Source organism: Clarias gariepinus, chromosome 4 (assembly GCF_024256425.1).
Source record: "Clarias gariepinus isolate MV-2021 ecotype Netherlands chromosome 4, CGAR_prim_01v2, whole genome shotgun sequence".
Taxonomy (NCBI): Eukaryota; Metazoa; Chordata; class Actinopteri; order Siluriformes; family Clariidae; genus Clarias; species Clarias gariepinus.
The window spans coordinates 13,552,009-13,572,708 of NC_071103.1; positions in this window are offsets into that span (position 1 = coordinate 13,552,009).

The following is a 20,700-nucleotide window of genomic DNA, read 5'->3' on the forward strand; positions in this document are numbered from 1 at the left end:
TAGCCTCACCTAATCATGAAGTGCATAACAGAGAGTTACTAGCGCTGCTGACACATCTTAGTGCACATGGTCATAAAGCTAACATTGCCAAAGCTCAACTAGCCACCAATTCAGTACAGTTTCTAGGACAATCAGTAACAGCAGGACAGAGATCCATCCTCCCTAATCGGGTTGCAGCAGTACAAATGTTCACTGCTCCATCAACAGTGAAAGGGCTCCGCTCATTCATGGGTATGTGTAACTACTGTCGCCCCTGGATTGAGGATTATGCCCGAATAGCTCAGCCTCTATATGATTTGTTGAAAGGATCTCCAAATGAGACAGACAGTATTCAGTTTTCTGAGTCAGCTGAAACAGCATTTACCGACCTTAAAGCTGCTCTTACATCTGCACCTGCTTTAGGTTTTGCGCAACCTGAGCTGCCGTTCACCCAATATGTGCATGAGCATGCGGGGTTCATGACTGCATGTCTGATGCAGGATCATGGTGGCCAATTGCGTCCAGTCCAATACTATTCAGCTAAGTTGGATGTGAATGCTAGCGGTTTTGGTCCATGTCTTCGTGCTGTTCAAGCTACATTTTTAGCTGTTACTGCCTGTGCTCCGATAGTGTTGACGCAACATCTCACTGTACATTGTCCTCATGCTGTTCTCTCTTTGTTGTCCTCAGCTCGTGTGATCACAGTAACTGCTCAAAGGTGGAGCAATTGGCTCAATACTCTCACAGCTCCTAACATCACCCTGAAAAGGGCAAAGATCACCAACCCCTCATCGTTAATGATGGCTGCAATGTCTGATTCCTTAGATGAGGGCGCGTGGGGTGATCATGACTGTGTGATGCTTTCACACTCACCACCTTCAAAAGTCTCTGAAATTCCTCTGGAAAATCCAGACATGGTTTTGTTTACTGACGGTTCAGCCCAGGTGCTGAATGGATGCAGACGGGCTGGATGGGCTGTGTGCTCATTACATGCTGTTATAGCTCAGGGTCGCCTTCCTGATCATCTCTCTGCACAAGTTGCGGAACTTGTTGCCCTGACTAATGCATGTGTTTTGGCTACAGGATGTTCAGCCACAATCTACACTGACAGCCGTTATTGCTATGGCACAATACATGACTATGCGAGCATTTGGCGACGACGTGCCTTCCTAACAGCTTCAGGAACGCCAATCAAAAATGCTTCATATGTTTCTGACCTCTTGTCCGCCTGTGAGCTTCCAAAAAGTTTAGCAGTAGTCAAGGTCAAAGCACACTGTCCGAAAAACACTGATGAAAGCAGAGGAAATGCCCTGGCTGATGCTGCGGCCAAAGCTGCATGCAGGCTGCCCGCTATCACAATCTCAGCCGTCAAAACCTCGAACTCTGCTGATGTGAAGGTTGAGTCACAACAACTTCGATCTTCCCTGATGGACATGTATGCTAATGCTCCTGCACTAGAAGTGTGGTCGTGGGTTGATAAAGGGGCAAGCCTAGACTCTGCTGGTGCTTGGACAAAGGGAGGTAAATATGTTGCCCCTGAGTCCTTGCTGCCATACTTGGCCCAACAAATTCACAGTTTAGGACACGTGGGTGTTCAGACAATGGTTCACAGATTTTCGTCTACGTGGTGGAACCCCAAGTTCCGTGCACACGCATCTGATGTCGTGAAACGCTGTGTTCTGTGTCAGGCTAACAACAGTGCAGCTGGAGTGCCAACCCCTGCAGCTCACACACCAGCGCCAGCAGGTCCGTTCAAACACCTGCAGGTCGACTACATCACCCTTCCTCCATGTCAAGGTAAACGAGATGTGTTGGTGGTGGTTGACCAATTTTCTCGCTGGGTTGAAGCCTACCCAACTAAAACAGGCACAGCTTTGCACACTGCAAAATCACTGGTCAAGGACTTCTTCCCTCGCTGGGGAATTGCCGAATGTATTCATTCAGATCGTGGAACTCATTTCACTGGACAGGTTGTGCAGGAAGTCATGAAACTATTAAACGTTCAGTGGAAGCTTCACTGCCCTTACAGGCCCCAGGCTTCTGGGCAGGTTGAACGACAAAACCAGACACTAAAACTACGACTGTCCAAGCTCCATCAGAGTGGAGTGTCATGGGTAGATGCACTACCAGCTGTTCTGTGCAGCATTCGGTCATCTCCTACAAGGGGGATTGGTCTCAGCCCATATGAGATCATAACTGGTCGACCCATGGCGTTGCCAGGCACACTTGATTTGAGACAGGCAGATATTCATCTGACCTCTGATGCGCTGTTGAAGTATTGTGAAGAGCTCACTGATGCAGTCAGTGCTGCTCAACAGCGTGTTTCAGAGGCATGGACCTCACCTGAGAAGGGTGGCCATGCCATTGTACCAGGACAGTGGGTGATGATCAAAAATCACACTGCTGGACCATTGGAAGCGAAATGGAAAGGACCATTTCAAGTTCTTTTAGTAACCGATTCAGCAGTTTTATGTCAGGGGCATAAGACCTGGACTCATGCTTCACACTGTAAAGTGGTGTTACCTCCTAAATAGGGGCAGTTTGGGTGGCTCTGGGAGAAGAGCTTTGAGAGGATCCGATGGTGTTTAGGCCGCGGGGGTCAAACTCGAAGTGAAGATTCCCTTTTCCCCAACATGCGGTTAGCGCTCCCTACTTCTCTCAGTGGACAGGACCCAAGTTAGGAAGGGAAAGATGGTCACCCTTTACAGTGGTCGTATGGTGGATCCTGAACCGTTGCCAGTTAATAAAAATTTCAACGTAGGGAAATTAAAAAAATAAAAAAAAAACATAGGGTTCAGAAGATTTCATTTAAATAACTCACAGAGGGAGAAAAAAAAAGAACGCACCATCTCTGTGTTTACTACCTGATTCTGGTATCTCTTGTGTGTGTGTGTGTGTGTGTGGTGTTTTTTTTGCAGGAACAACCAAGCGAGGCATTCCGGAGGTTGGAGAAGCTGATACGAGATAACCACGAGTCTGCTACAGGATACATCGGGTTCCCGCTTTCTCCCAGCTGGCCACACAGCACGCCTCAGCGTCCTTCGACATCTATTCGTGCCGTGCTGAAACAAGATCCAGCTATCCTCGCTGTCATCACCACCACATCTCAAGAAGCTAATTTTGTCGATTACACACATAGACCTTATCAAAATTGTGATTATAAAATAGTTACAATCACTGGGTTCACATTATACAATCACATTTATGCTGCCACTGGAGCGAGGTTATTTTATTAAGAATTTCAGAAAATTACCCTCTCCTATAGTCTGGGGGAGACATGTAAAGGCCATTACTTGTTCAGCATATGCCATAACTATAAATGCATGTCCTGTATTACATTGTCAAAACGTAAAAACATATCAGTTGCATTCTAAAATCAAGGTCAGAGTGTTTTTCAATAAGTATCAACAAAATCTAACATACATCAGTTATCCGTGGTATGCTAATAGTTTTGATTCCAATGCAGGGAGTGTAGCTGTTGGTAATGTTAATACGTGGTGGGAAATTCTCAAATTGTACAATGGGGAAACTAACATTTGGGACACTTTCACTCAGATTCGCTCTTCTGATGATATTAAACTGTCGGGTAGATGTGTCAGGTGCTGATTTAGATAAAAGAAACACTTTCCATGCTTTGTTTACATTAACTCAGAACACACTGTACCCAGGCTGTGAAGTGTGCATTCCTCATCCAGTAAGTGTCTCTGCTGGCATTGCGTGGTCAGGACATGCCATTTCAGTCTGTGACACTTGTGCTTTATTGCATATTAATGTATCAGAATTCAACATAACTACTTGTCATAATGTAACTCAAGCAGTCGCCACTAAGTGTTGCTCTCCAGGGGTGGACACCTGTAATCAGACTTATCTTCCCTCTCATAGTATAACTGACGTCATTACCTTGACTAAATTTCCATGGTGTGTTGAAAATCATGTAAAGGACTCTCCCTTTATGGGTGAAATCTCTGAGCCATTGTGCACTTTTATCGTCGAACTCAGTAAATTTCAGGTAAAAGATATTTCACACATTTCTCAGGTTCAACCTAAAGTTATAGCTCATTCTATACTTGATTGTGTTTCTAAACCTGGTCCATGGGTTAATTGGCTCTCAATTAATAAATTCTGTCGCGTTCCAGCTCCTTCTGGTACCTACTGGTTGTGCGGAAGTATCGCATATAGCGAATTACCTGCGAGATTCAATGGCCGATGTTCTTTAATTTATCTTCTTCCTGCCATGAGACCTCGACACTCGAATCCTAAGAACCAAGTTACGAGTAAGCCTAATTCTACTCCGCAGCATGTAATTTTAATACACCGGCTTCCTACAGATCGCTCAGAAATTAATTTAGATGTTCCTAGTTCTTGTGGACCAGTAAATTGCAAGGAAGTCGAATGCATTTGGTATAAGAACGGGAAAGTGCACACTGCCATAGAGAGGGGAGTTCAAAAGGTACCCCCAAACGCTTACCTTCATGACAATGGTACACTAACACTCTTACCAACGAAACAGGGATATCAATCCTTTGCCGAGTCAATCAACCAATCTGAAATTCCTATCTCTGTGACAGATAAGCTGCTGTCGGATATTGCTTTCTATTCTGAAGTTGATGCTATTTTTACATTTAGTAGTAATGAACAAAAGTGCCCAGTGAGTTATCAACTTCACACACGCTCCTATAAGGAAAACAGTCCAATCAAGGAGATATCATTTGCAGCTAATGACCCTCAGCCATGTGTTGAATATTTTACATGCAGTCAGACTTTCTGGAGTAGATCACTCGGTGCTCTTATTCCTAATTATGGTATTATGGTTAGTTTGGATCAGATCCGCATTCTATCTCATGAAATTGAGAAATTGGCTAATGACACTGCCCAAGCCCTAGGTGTGATATCTACCACACTACAATCACATCGCATGATGATTTTGCAAAATCGAGTTGCTTTAGATTACATCTTAGCACAACAGGGGGGTACTTGTGCAGTTGTAGGCCCTAAATGTTGTACGGATGTTTTTGACCCTACCTTAAACCTAACTCACTACATTAAAAACTTAGAGGAGTTACGTGACCGTGTTATACATATTGATCAAGTCAACAGTGATGGTCTAGGGGCCTGGCTAGGTTCCTGGTGGATATATGGCCGTGAAATCCTATTAGCTTTCATGGTTTTCTTTTTTATTCTTCTGTTGGCTTATGTGGCTATTCGTTGCTGTTGGTTGTGTGTCTCTAAAAGCGTTAAACACACTCAAATAGCAGAAACTACAATAATATTGACTCCTAGGCCTAATGCCTACATTTGACGTGACCTTTTCCTTATATTATGCTCGGTACGCGGGTTAGAAGTCTAAGTCCTATTCCGTTGTGGAATATGTAAACGAGTAATCGCCTGGCCAGTGGTTACGGATTGTAAGACATGTTTCAAAAGATTAAGCTTGCTGTTATGAATGCTTTTAGGGCATTCACAGGGGGGAATTGAAGGATTTATTTCTAATTTTCCTTAATATTTTGTATGAATATGGCACTAATCATTAATAATGGACTTATGTCAGCGTGATCTTTATAAGTTCCTTGTTTACTTAATACATGTCCTTGTTTACTTGATAAGTGTCCTTGTTTACTTAGTTCTCACATGATGTTTTTAACCTTGATTGTATTTTTCTTCCTTTGTTTTTCCTTTCTTGGCCTTGGGTCGATGTTTACATCGTAGTATAAAATGGATGTTTTGCCATTTATGTTCGGATTTCATTGCCCAGGCTGACTGATTGACGCATGCATGCAAATTAAACTATCTTCTCCAGCTGAAGCCTGGCTCTGAGTCTCCTGATTTCTTGATCATCTAATGCTCTGGTCAGATCCAGAAGATCTTATTTTTATTTACAACAGCACCAAGCACAAGGGGAACAACTGTGTCCCAATTTTGAGTTGATACATGAAAACCCGATAATAAATATACAATGTACTGTCTTTATGATCTTGTCAGTGCTGAAAAAAAGCTGTTTACATTGGTGTGCATGCTTATTCCGTTGGATTATATTGCATATCCATTTTGTGAATGCTGGTTGTAGCGTTAAAACTCAATACTGGACTGATTATGATTTTGTTGACCCATAGTAAAAAAAGGGCTCCAGTTGAAAGGTTCTTGAGCTTTCCTTTATATATGTTAAAAATGATTTTGAGTATTTGATGATCTATTCAAAGTTGTTAATCTGTTTCTCTAGAGAAATTTCTTCTGATATCTTAATGTGTACTCTTAGAAAGTACTGTTACTACCAGCTTAACAGTAAAAGACCTGGGCGTGATATTAGACAGTAACTTGTCTTTCGAAAATCATATTTCCAATATCACAAAAACAGCCCTTTTCCATCTTAGAAATATTGCCAAACTTAGGAGTATCCTATCCGTATCTGATGCAGAAAAGCTAGTTCATGCATTCATGACCTCCAGACTGGACTATTGTAATGCATTACTAGGTGGTTGTCCTGCATCCTCAATAAACAAGCTACAGCTACCAAAATGCAGCCGCCAGGGTTCTCACTAGATCCAGAAAATATGATCATATAACACCTATATTATCATCCCTGCACTGGCTACCTGTTCAATTTAGAATTAATTACAAAATAGTATTACTTACATACAAGGCTTTAAATGGTTTAGCTCCCACATACCTAACCAGTCTTTTGATACGCTATAATCCACCACGTTCCTTAAGATCACAAAACTCCGGACTTCTGGTAATTCCCAGAATTTTAAAATTCCCAGACACTGTTCGGGGAGCAGACACGGTTTCCCAATTCAAAAGTAGACTCAAGACGCAGCTCTTTAATCTGGCATACGCGTAACTCATCCCATAACTTCATACTCCAGTACACCTATCCTGAATGGCAACTACGCTAATTTTCTCCATCTTTTCTGTATTTTTCTACCCATCCCGAGGCATCTGGAGATTGTGCCAGCTTTAGTAGACAAAGGCCAACCCTGCGAGGTTTCTAAGGCATCTTGAGAAGGACCTGCTCCAGCTAGATTCTGCTTTATGATGGCTGGAGCTACACATCCTGCTCCTGTGCTCATAGTGATCCAGACCCCATCTGCCCTCTGCACCTACTGCTGAACTGAATCTACACAACTTCTGTTATATTGAACTTTCACCTGCACAACACACATGATGTTATTAGTGGTGCTTGCAAAGCATCACTATTGTTATCTTGCAAAATTCTTCCGTACAAAAGTTTGGCGCGTAACTAGTCCCGCACCGTTTGTCATAGACCCATGAGTGAGGTGTCAAATCGTGCGGCTTATACGGGAATGGGGTGCTATGACTTTTATAAGGGGTGGGCGGTTAATTGCCCCCGCAGGGGGCAATTAACCAGCCAAAAAATCCCATAGACTTAACATTGAGGCCAACTTTGACAGATTGTAGCGCAGAGAGTGAAATTTGTAGAGACGTCAGATTTACCACATTTGAAGAGGATTGCAGCCTGTGTCAGATGATACCCCGCACAGGGGAATAAGTTCGACCCCCGGGGCAAGAGAGGTCCCCAAAGTTGCCCCATAGAATTTGAATGGGGATTTTGGCGACTTTGCCCATTGACTTATAATGGGAATTTAAAAAAATTACTAGTGCCGCGCCGTTCGTCGTAGACCCATGAATGAGGTGTCAACCCGTGCGGCTTATTCGGGAGTAGGTTGCTTTGACTGTTTGAAAGGGTGGGTGGTTAATTGCCCCCGCAGACTTAACACTGACAACAACTTTGACTGAGTCCCGCACCGTTCGTCGTAGACCCACGAATGAGGTGTCAAACCGTGCGGCTTATTCGGGAGTAGGGTGCTCTGACTGTTTGAAGGGGTGAGACTTAACATTGAGACCAACTTTGACCGAGTACCATGAGTGAGGTGTCGAACTGTGCGGCCCATTTTCGGGAACAGGGTGCTGTGACTTTTCAGAGGGGTGGGTGGTTAATTGGCCCCGCAGGGGGCAATTAACCGCCCACAGACTTAACACTGAGAACAACTTTGACTGAGTCTTGCACCGTTCGTCGTGGACCCATGAATGAGGTGTCAAACCGTGCGGCTTATTCGGGAGTAGGGTGCTCTGACTGTTTGAAGGGGTGGGTGGTTAATTGCCCCCGCAGGGGGCAATTAACCACCCACAGACTTAACATTGAGACCAACTTTGACTGAGTCCCATGAGTGAGGTGTCAAACCGTGCGGCCCATCTTCGGGAACAGGGTGCTGTGACTTTTCTAAGGGGTGGGTGGTTAATTGCCCCCGCAGGGGGCAATTAACCACCTACAGACTTAACATTGATTTAACTGTGGATCTGACTGTCGTAGAGACACTCTTTTGCATTTATCATTATGCTCATGAGCCACGCCCCCTAGCACCCTCATTAGCATGCTGTTAGCATGATGCTAACGCGATTAGCATTTTTCTAGCATGATGCTAACAAAATTAGCATGTTTCTAGCTTTATGCTAATTTCATCAGCACATCGCTAGCATGATGCTAACGCTATTAGCATGTCGCTAGCATTATGCTAACTTTTCGCTAATCACATGTATAGAATGGTCCTAGCATAGCATGATGTTTAGCTGATTAGCATGGTGCTAGCTTGATGCTAGCTATATTAGCATGTTGCTATCAAGATCCCATTGTCGTAGAGATATGGAGGGTCAGAGTTTCGCCACGGCAAGCACCACTCACATTTTCTTCAGGAAATGTACCTCTCTAGTTTCTATCTGTTATCACCCAGATGAGGATGGGTTCCCTGTTGAGTCTGGTTCCTCTCAAGGTTTCTTCCTATTGCCATCTCAGGGAGTTTTTCCTTGCCACTGTCGCCGTCACCCTTGGCTTGCTCATCAGAGACATTTCTTTCATCATTCATTCATTTCATTATTATCTAGACACATTTTTCTCACACATACACACTTCCAAATATTTTCTTTTCTTTTCTTTTCTAGAAAAAAAATAAAAATAAAAAATTCTTTAATTTTTTGTGAAGCTGCTTTGAGACAATGACCATTGTTAAAAGCGCTATATAAATAAAATTGAATTCAATTGAATTGTTCTTTTCTCTCTTCCAATCCACCCAATGCACCAAGATCATCTGCCTCCATCTAACCCTATCCTCTGCATCCTCTAGTCTCACACCAACTAACTTCAGGTTCTCTTTCACTGCATCCATAAATCTCCTCTTTGGTCTTCCTTTAGACCTCCTTTCTGGCAGTTCCAACCTCAGCATCCTTCTACCGATATATTCACCATCTCTCCTCTGAACATGCCCAAACCACCTCAATCTGGCCTCTCTGACTTTATCTCCAAAACATCTAACATGGCTTGTCCCTCTAATGAACTCCTTCTTGATCCTATACATCCTTGTCACTCCCAAAGAGGACCTCAACATCTTCAGCACTGCTACCTCTCTCCCTCCAGTCTTTTCTTCAGTGCCACTGTCTCTAAGCTGTGGAGCATTGCGGGTCTCACCACTGTCCTGTACACCTTTCCTTTCATTCTTGCTGATACTTTTTTTTATCACATAACACACCTGACACTTCACGCCTCTTTACCTCCTTTCCACACTCTCTGTTGCTCTGGACCGTTGACCCAAATAACTTTTTCAATGAGAAGTTTCAATAAGAACTTTCAATATGGACAGGGCAGGGGCGCAGGTGATATTTCAGTCGTCCGCGTTCAATAACAAGAGCAATTGTGACATACAGTATTGACGATACAACAAACAAAATGTCATTTGTTTTTTAACGCTGGTTATTGGACACAGCCATGCTAAGCCATCACCTGCGTTCCTGTTCTTTCGCATCTTGCAGCCAGACGCAGGAGAGGAAAGAGTCTATTACAGGTCATGGCTTGCCATTTCATTTATTTATTTATTTGTTTGTTTGTTTGTATTTTATCCGATATATTTAGCTGTTTTGTGGCCGGTGAAATGGCAACTGCATGGATTGAAGCTAGTCGTAAAATTAAAAAACATTAGACGTACGGACGACATTTTTTATTATACATTAGTAGCCATGCTTGTGTTGTTATACAGTTAGGTTGTACAGTATAAAGTTATATAAAAACTGACCTGTCCTTTATGGGCTATTTCAAGAAGAAGTATCAAGGTAAAATGACTGGCTAGTTAGGATTCTGTGGCTTAATCAATTAAAATACTCTTCTCTGGCATGACCATAATAAGAAACAGCATTGGCAAGGGGTTTAGGCTAATGTTGTCAGCATAGGGGCAATAACAGCGGTAAGAGTAGATTTATGGTTTTTATGCTTAATGGTGCATCGTCATGGTTATTCGCTCCTGAAATAGGGTCAATCTGGACTCATCAAATCACATGACCCTTTCCACTGCTCCGAAGTCCAATCCCAGCGTTTGTTGCTTTTTTTTCCTAACAAGTTTTTTTTCTTTTGGTCACACAGCTGTTTTAATCTCAGTCCTGTCTTCACATTGTGCATGTGGAAAAGCAATTATTTTTATTATTTCTGCTGTAATTTTTTTTACTATGCATCTTTACTAATCATTTAAGTGATCTGCATTCATGATATTTTTTAACCAAATTTCTTCCATGAAGATAAAGGATCAGCACATTCCTTATTAGTTTTAATAATGTGTTGAACCATTCTTATCTCAATTTTAGTTATTTCAAATCTTAGTATTTTGTTGCTTTATGCAGGACAGTAATTTGACCCTTCTGAAAGGGTGACTTTTTTTTTGGCCAGGCAGAGTATAATAACCTCTTCAACAAAATAATGCATAATGCTGAACTTCCTACAAAACAAGAAACAATAAAAAAGTCATTAACTTAGTCCTGATCTTTTCAATAGCTAACTTACTTACTCGAGATCAGGGACGTTTTCTTCCGGAAATTAATGGAAGCCAGGCTTCCACTGTTTTGTTTTTTCAGACTATACTTATCACAAATAAAAACACTATAACAGTTTTGTTTCAGCTTATAAAGTCCTCTGTCCTGTTGCTGACTGCCATCTCGTCTCTGTTTTTTACTAAGGAATCTACAGTTTATGGAAACTCCACCCCACCGGATGTTGTTTATGTAATAAATGGGCGCTAAAACATTTTAGCGCACATTTCCGACGGGAAGCCAGGCCAGAAGAGATAGGTTTCCTTTTTATAACAAAACAAAAGATTAACCAATCAGAAAATCCCATCTTCAAATTGTCACTTGTTCATGTCTTAAATTAAATGCTTTAATGCTTGAGTGATTCATAGGTCACTGTGTGACTTAAGAGCAATCTTCAGAACTATTCCTCATGACTACATAAAAAAAGGCTGGCTCTTTGGAAGCAAAATCTGAATAAATGAGAGATGATTAAAGACTTTTGCACAATTTTGTACATCCTTTGATCATGTTTCTGCCTCCTTAAGTGTTGAAAGTTTCCATTTGGAAATTTGAAAACAGTACAATCCAAATTCCCAATCGCAGTGCAAATTCTACAAGCCATAACCCAGTTGAGCTTAAGCCTTAGATCCAGGACTGATGGCCAGACATCCTTCTTTGCGTTTTTTTTTTTTTTTTTTTTTTTAGAGAACATAATTCATGTTTCAAACAGGGGCTCTCTATCATGGCTGACTTTACACTCTGACCCCAGGAGGAAGAAACCTTGAGAGGAACCAGACTCAGCATGGAAACCCATCCTTATTTGGGTGATAATAGATAGCAGGGATTGTTTTGCAGACATACTGTGTGTTAGGCAGCTGGAACTTCAGTATAACAGAAGTTAACATGGACTTCAGTTTGGCACCAAGATGGCACCAGGATGAGCCAGACAGGTGCAGAGGGCAGAGGGGGTATGGATCACTGGAAGCTCAGGAGCAACATGTGCATCTCCTAACCATTTTTGAAGCAGAATCCAGGTGGAGCTGGTCCTTCTCTGAATGCCTCAGGATCTTCACAGGTTTGGCCTTTATCTTCTGGTAAAGAAAAACCTATAAAACCAATTAAAAAAGAAACCTTTAAAAAGAAAGAATAGGTGAAAAAATATTAGCATAGCTGCCATTCATGGTATTACCATTAATAATAATGTGCAAAAATGATTAATATAAAATATGAAATAAAAATAATACAAATTAATCTGCACTTTACCTGTTGACTCACTGGAAGCTTTTTCTTTTTGTGTGTCTTTAACAAGGAACTTATGTAATGCCTTCTTTTACCTTTTTTGGCATTTTGCAGGAATGTGACATTGCATTGTCATAATAAATTTCTCCAGGCGGCATGGTTGCTTAGTGGTTATCACTGTCACCTTCACCTCCAGGGTTCAGGTTTGATTCCCGCCTCAGCTCTGTGTGCATAGAGTTCGCATTTTCTTCCCATGCTTGGTGAGTTTCCTCCAGGTGCTCCACTTTCCTCCGACAACCATGCAGACATGCAGATCAGGCCTGTAGTTTATGAATAAGCATGTGAGGTTTTTATGAATGAGCATGTGAGGTGTGTGTGTGTGTGTGTGTGTACACTCTGTGATGGATTAGGATTCATACTCCACCTTATGCCCTACAGTAAGTCTCCCTAGGCCCCTGCGACCAGGTATACAGAATAAAGCAGTATAGAAGATGAGTGAGTAAAAAGAACTGTGTGCATGTAATTCTTGAACTAAATATAATAGTAAGAGGAAAAAGAAAGATAATTCTCCTTTTGACCTAAGCAAGGCAATTATGCTCTGCTGCTTATTGAATTTTGTGTAAATTATATGGTTATGTTTGAAAGCCAGTTATGTTACAGTATTTCTTTTTTCAGGAATTAAATTGAAAAAATATTTTTCATATATATATATATATATATATATATATATATATAAATCACAGCATGCATGTATTGATTACTGATTTTACAAGGGGTTTTGTTACTTATCATTACATTTTAAATCTAAAATTATATTTTTAAATTCATTAATAAGTCAACTAATATTTTACATAATAGGCCTATTTCAATACTAAAAAAATTTAGTTTTCCCCACATTTTTAACAGACATACCGTATTATTTTAATTCTTTCTTCTGTTTTCTTAAATCATGTGCAGCTTTATGTAAAATTTAAATAGTTAATTGTAATTAAGTATATGTCACTCATTAGATAAAGGTTGACGTCCATAATAATTTTTTGTTTGTTTTTCTTCGTCATTTTAAGGTAAATTATATCAGTTTCATATTACATTAAAATTCTAGATACAACTTTAGTCATTTTATCAGATGAACCAATAGCCGTGAACCGTGAAAGAGCCGAGGTACTCCCTAGTGTGTATCAGTGTGGATTCTAAGGATTTGTTGAGTGCCCTCTAGCGGAAGGACCATGTCAAAGCAGGCTGAATTCGTATCATCTCACTTTCCCAAGATTGTGTGTAGTGCGCTATAATCGGCTTTTATTGACATAACCCCAAAAATATGTGTTAAATGTTGGTGTGATGTAGATATGGATTATGACCAACTGAGATAATTAAAAAAAAAAAACCACACACACACACACACACACACACACACACACACACACACACACTGGCATTTGTTATGGTTGAATCCAAATAACCAGGCCAGGGAATAGAACAAAAGACATGACAACCAGTACAGTAAACATTTACAATAGCTCAGCAGCAGAACACTTATCCTCTCCTATATCCCTATCCTTCTCTTCTCTTCTCTCTTTCTGCTTGTTCTGACACTGCCACCTGTTGCGGTTGCAATACAGTACATAATCAGTGAACACAACATTTCCTCTCTCTGTAAAGGAACACACTCTGTATATAAGTGATTGCTAATAGGAAACAAACGTAATAAGTAAATCTTTCTGCAATAAGGTAGCTTACATAAGGTGAATTAACATGTAACTGTGACATCAATGTAAATAAATGAATTACTCTTACTTAAACTTGACTAATGTCTAGGGCATAATCAGTAAACTTTGAACCTTGTAAACAGTATTAGCTATAATAATCAGTTACTGCAATCTTCTCAACTTTCTTTTGGTCAACTATGACATGACATAGTCCTTTTGCCACTTGGGCTTGTGTTTAACACGTGGCTGTTTGTGAGAGGGGGAATTACTAACACCTGTATGTATCAGTCCAGATGTGTCACAGTCTTGTCCAGCCACAGGAGGAATCTGGGCAAGAAGAGAGGCATTCCAAGTTTTCCCATCACTCAGTAAGAAAGAGTTTGGACCTATTCTCTTCCTCACGGTTGCAGGGGAAGTAAATCTGGGATGAGCTTTAGGAACATGATGAGGCTTCCTTATCCTCACTCTCTCTCCTGGTCGAAAATAAGGCATGCGTGCACCACGTTTAGCATCAGTGTAATGCTAAATTTTATTCTGATGCCTCTGAACTGCATAACGAGCAGAGACATCCGGTTGGAGACATGGCAGACGGCAGGAAAAGAATATCCAATTTGGTGCGCATTTTCCTGCCATAAAGGAGTTCATATGGCGAGGTTGAGAAGTTGCAGCATGTGGTGTTGCACGATACACCTGGAGCCAGTTCATAACAGTCTCATTCCATGGTTGTGCCTGTTGAATAGCATTTTGAATGCAGCTTCTCAGAGCACGATGGAATCTCTCGACAGCTCCGTTAGCAGCTGGATAGTAGACTGATGTTCGGCTGTGGGAGATACCTTGGGTGCGCAGGAATGAGGCAAAAGCTGCTGAAGTGAACTGCGGACCACTGTCTGTGACAATGTTTTCCAGGTTACCATGACGAGAGAAAACAGATGGCAGGAAGTGAATAATATCCTCAGTAGTGGCAGTATGTAAAAAGGCAACCTCAGGCCACTTAGAATAATAGTCTGTCAGCGTGATAGCATACCTGCAAGCAGAAACTGCAGTGTCAAAGGGTCCAACTACTGTATATCAAGGCCAAGTTTCTTCCATGGCCCATCAGGCAGTGGGACTGGTTGCAAAGGAGCAGGGCGAGTAGAGGCTGTCTTATCATTAACCGGGCAGAGTATACATGAAGCAATGCAAGAACGTACTTGTGAGTCCATCTTTGGCCACCAGTAAAGGTCGCGCAGACGTTGCTTTGTGCAGACAATCCCTTGATGACTCTCATGTGCAAGCGTGATCAGTTTGTGTCGTAAGGAGAGTGGCACGATGAGTCTTAAACCTCTGTGGATGTAGTTATCCTTGACTTACTAATTTGACGGAGAGAGGCCAACCCCTTTCAATTTGCGAGCGTAGGGCTAACAGTTCAGGCAAAGAAGAGCAAGCAGAGTCATAGTCAGCCAGGGAGCTCAGAGCAGCATAAATCTGTGCCACCATCTCGGGTTCTGCATCCGGGATAGAGTCAGAAGGCACAGGTAACGGAAGGCGTGAAAGACAATCAGCCGTATAGTTCTGAGAGCCTGGTCGAAAGATAATATCGTAGTCAAAACAGAGCAGGTGTGCAGACCAACGGGCAACCCGCATTCCAGCTCGACCGAATCCCTTTGTGCTGAGCAGTGTTGTCAAAGCCTGGTAATCTGTGCAGAGAGTAAAACGACGTCCCCACAGATATGTTCTCCATTTTTCTGTAGCCCAAACGCAAGCAAGTGCTTCTTTTTTAATGGTCGAATATCTCCTCTCTGTTCCAATCAGTGTGCGAGAAGCAAAAGCCACTGGCTTCTCTGTACCATCAGGCTGTACTTGTGCAAAGACAGCTCCAAATCTATAATCGCTCGCATCTGTAGAAATCACAGGTCGCAAAAGAGCCAAAAAGAGCAAGCGCAGGACTGTTCACAAGAAGTTGCTTAACTTCCTCAAAGCTGCTTTGTGTGGCAGGGGTCCATGTAAATGTGTCTTTTCCATTGGCACAGGCATGCATAGGACTGCCACAACTGTTGCAAAGTTAGGCAGCAACTTTGAATACCAGGATACTAGGCCCAGAAAGGATCTCAGGGCAACAGCATCAGATGGAGTAGGGGCTTCCAGGATGGCCTTAATGTGTTCTTGGTCAGGAAGAATGCCATCTGCAGTAATGGTATGACCTAGGAAGCATGGGGAGATCTTCCTGAAGTGACATTTGTTCTCACTGAGAAACAATCCAGCTTCCTTCAGCTTTTGAAGGACAGTGTTGAGGTTCTGATCATGCTCAACAGGGGTGTTGCCATAGACGATGAGGTCATCCAAATAATTCTGAACACCTAGGAAGCCATTTAGGATGTCAGCCATCATTTTCTGGAAGGCTGGGGGAGCCGACGCAAGGCCAGAAGGAACTCAAAAAATCTGAACAGACCATCATGTGTGATGAATGCTGTAAGTTCTCTGCTATCTTCATGGAGAGGCAACTGGTAGTATGCATTAGCCAGATCAATTGTGGAAAACATCTTTGCACCTTGTAAATTCGCAAACAGTTCATCCACATGAGGTAGAGGGTAGCAATCAGTGATCACAGCTTTGTTTGGTTTATAGAGATCTGTGCACATCCGTATTCTGCCAGTTTTTCGTCCACAATAGGTGAAACCCAAGGTGATGCATACATTTTTTCAATCACGCCAGCTGGATTCAATCCATGCAGGATTTGTGGTAAGTACGGGTGGGAGGACAGTGTTACCTTTGATGCAGATGTTTAAGGCTTTTATAATGGGATGCGTCTGGTGTCTGGGAATGATTCTCTCTACCTAGAAAATGGTTCTGACCTTGACTGGTGTTGGCAACTGTTTCTCTGGGGACTTGACAGTTCGATAGTTCAGGACTGGAACTTCTTACAAGTCTACCTGGGTCTTCAATAACTACCTGGACTCCATATTAACATCAATTAACATCAGCTAGTATAGCTGAACTGACTCCCACCCTACATACTGTATAAATGCAGATAATTTACTGCTTTCTGTTTCACCCAAATGAGGATGGGTTTCCTGTTGAGTCTGGTTCCTCTCAAGGTTTCTTCCTATTACCATCTCAGGGAGTTTTTCCTTGCCACAGTCGCCCTCAGCTTGCTCACCAGGGACAAACTGACCATTTTGATTCAGACAAATTCACATTTCATACTAACTTAAATAATTCTTTTGACTGTGTAAAGCTGCTTTGCGGCAATGAAAATTATAGAAATAAAATTGAATTGAATTGAAATTATAAGATCTCTTCCTAAAAGAGAGGTGCCCTCCTTCACCGTAGAATGTGACTGGGGCAGTGAAAACTCCTCTACTCACTTTAACTTGTAGGCAGCCAAGCACAGAGATTCTCTTCCTTGTAAAGGTCACTGGCTGACTAACAGCTGGAAGCAGTGGTGTGTCATTGAAGTACTGAATATAGATCTAGTGTGGCAAAATAGATACTGCTGATCCTGTGTCAACAACCAGTTCGTGCTCTGTGGTAAGAGAAGCGGGTGTACTGATATTGATTTTGCACTTAAGTGTGTTTGGCACATGGCAAGGGTTGTTCTGGAAGCGAATAGAAAGTCCGTTGCCCCTCGGCTCCGAGACAGTGGAGCAATGTAGCTCTCCTGCGAGCTTCAGGCCAAGCGGCACCCATTGCATTAATTACCAGTGGGTAATTTTTGAAAATCGGCATTCCACATGTCGAAGGTCATCTGCGGCTCTCCCGGGCACGGCAAAAACATGCACGTTTCCAGCCATATTGAGTCAGCAAAAAGAAGCAAAAAACATACAACTCGTTGCCAAATGTAGCTCAGCAGCAGAACACTTATACTCTCCTATATCCCTATCCTTCTCTTCTCTTCTCTCTCTCTACTTATTCTGACACTGCCACCTAGTGTTGCGGTTGCAATACATAATCAGTGAACACAACAGCATTTATCACACTAGCCCTGTTTCTAACCCCACAAACACCATCAAAATAGTTAAGCGTGTGATGAGCTTATGGATACAACGACCGTACCGGGGCGGGCTGGGACAAACAAGTGGCCCTGGACTTCCTGGCCCACAGCAGCCCACATCAATACATTGGCTCATTAATGTAGAGATAAATTTTTAACGCCAGTTACTAGTATAAAAATATAATACAATACAGAAATCAATGTTTTTTTAAACATATTATTTGAAGTATCGCTGAACATATATTGGGTCATATCAGTAAAACAAAGAAACAAAGGAAAGAACATCAGGACAAACAAGATATATAACTATAAAGACAATATTTTAAAAAGAATGGCAATAAAACTGAACAGGTAAGCTGAAATAAAATCAGAAGCAACATTAGCTCACGCTAGTAAACTAGTTACTTATTTAAATTATTATGGTAGTCAACATTAATTCAAAATAATGCTGAGAAACGTTATTTTGAATTGTTATTGACTACCATAATAATTAATAACATGAGTTAATGCTGCTACTGATTTTATTCCAGCTTACCTGTTCAGTTTGATTGCGATTCTTTTCACTCAGCTCTGGTAGATCAGGGGAGAGGTGTTGGTCATCATCAGCAGGCACTGGTTCATCATCACTGACCTGCTGCACTTACAGCTTACACTGATAAGTGGTTTATCTTACGCTGCATCACGATGATACCCCCCCTGCGAAATGTTGAAATGTTCATGATATCTCACAAACAAAAAGACCAATTTTTCTTTTCCTCATAAAAAGTGTTTAGATAAAATTCCACCCACACAAGTGTGACAAATATGCAAAGAGAAAAAAGTCAGAAATAGGAATGGCACTGCACATGTAGTCAGATTGTTCCACTGGGATGAAACAGTGGCAGGTGGAGGTATAGCATTTTTTTAATCATAACTATAAACTGATCTGAATGACATTGAATGATGAATGCTTTTTTAACACCCTTGTGACTCATTAAGAGACAATGCAATTAATATTTTCTAACAGCCTGTAAATGATACATTTTGGCAGTATTGTCCTGTATCTTTTGAAATAAATAAAAACATCACAATACTGCCAAAATGTCTCATTTTGCTGTCAAACTGTTTATAAGCCTCCTGAGTCTCTGTGAGACTGGTGCTACTGGACACTGAAAACATTGTCTTTATACATAGTTTTATATGTTGTTTGTCTTATTGTTCTTTCTTTCTTTGTTTTACAAATATGACCCAATATATACTTTTTTAAATCTCCACTTTAATGAGCCAATGTATTACGCTGTGAGATGTGGTTGGCTGATGGATTCAGCCTCGCTGTCCCGTAATGTTAGGGCCGTCAGAGCCTCAGGAACTGTAACTTTCCTTCATGCCAAAGCCATAATCTGTTCATTTGAAGCATTTCACAGCATTTACCTCTAAAGTGTTTTTCTTCTTTTCGTGTAACTTTCAGTTCCATTCATGGAAATTATTGTTAATTTGCTCATTCGAAAGGATCAATCTCGGGGCAATTCAGGGGCGGGGCGTGTATCAGAACACGGAAGAAATAGACAAAACTAATTAATATTGAGGGAGGGACATAACATAAACACACCCTCTTTGTCGGTGACGCCTATGCGATTGACGTAGTCATCCATATGCGTAAAAAAGAGATGCAATATTATGGTTTCTGTAAACCACTCTTGATTCACAGTCTTTTATATTTTAGGATCCGAAACCAAAGAGACTCAAAATACTATCCGTGTATACAATATGTGTTCTGGCTGATTCATTTGAACCGTGGGATATATCGGACTCAAATTCATGAGGTCAAGGATTCGATGGATTCTAGGGTTTCAGTCAGTCAGAGTCCCTGCTAACTCAGGTGACTCAAAGGACTTGTGAGTTTCTCATCTCTAATTCTGATTTTGTTTTCCAGGCAAAATGCCCAGCCCTTTTTGGTTAAAATCCTATATGTATATGTAGCTGCCTGCTTCTGAACAATATTTACATTAACTTTCCAATGTTGAGTTCACTCACTCATCGTATATATTGCTTTACCCAGTATACAGGGTTGCAGGGGACCTGGAGCCTATCCCAGGAGACTTGGGGACGAGTCTCTTACTAAAACCTGGTGTAAAACCTGTTCCAAGCTTGTACTGTATGTGCGATGATGACCAATTGCTGGGAGCAGCTGAAAGGCCAACAACAACTAAAAGGTAATGTAAAGAGAGATTGTCAACAGGGAACCCATCCTCCATTGGGCGAAACGGAGAGCAGTGATTGATCTGCATCATACTGTGTGAGACTGGAAGTTCAGTATAACAGGAGATGTGTTTAAGGTAAAATGGAGTCCAGTTTGTTATTGGATGCTTAGGTAGACTGTAGGAAACTCCAGCCGAGGACAGGACCATCGTCGGAAAAGTGGAACCTCCCCCAGTCACCACACACATCCCAGGCAGACCACAAGGGGCATCCATGTGAAGAGATCTCCAACCAAAAGTAGGACACCAGGATAAGTCAGACAGCTTCAGAGGGCAGAGGGGTCTAGATCACTGGCAGCTCAGGAGTGACATGTATAGCTCAATAGAGAGACAGGTAGAGGGAAAGAGAGAGAGGGAGAGAGAGAGAGAGGAGAAGAAGTGATCTCCCTGAGATCAATCACTTTACCGTCAACAAACCTGAGTGATCAATGAGAGTGGGGCAGACAGCATCTAAACATACCAGTTCACCGTAATACTGTGCATGACAATTCTGGCGACTCCGGTGGGACAGTGATAGTCTCCGTCTAACGACTGTGATGTGACAACTGATCCAGGCGACAGCAACATCATCTGCCTGAGTTCTGACTCTAGTCCCTGCAGGTCCTGTGCATGACAGCACGGGTGAGTTCCATCATGTAATTTCTTGCAATGAAATCCAAACATAAATGGCAAAACACCCATTGTATACTATGATGTAAACATCGACCCAAGGCCAAAATAGAAAAAA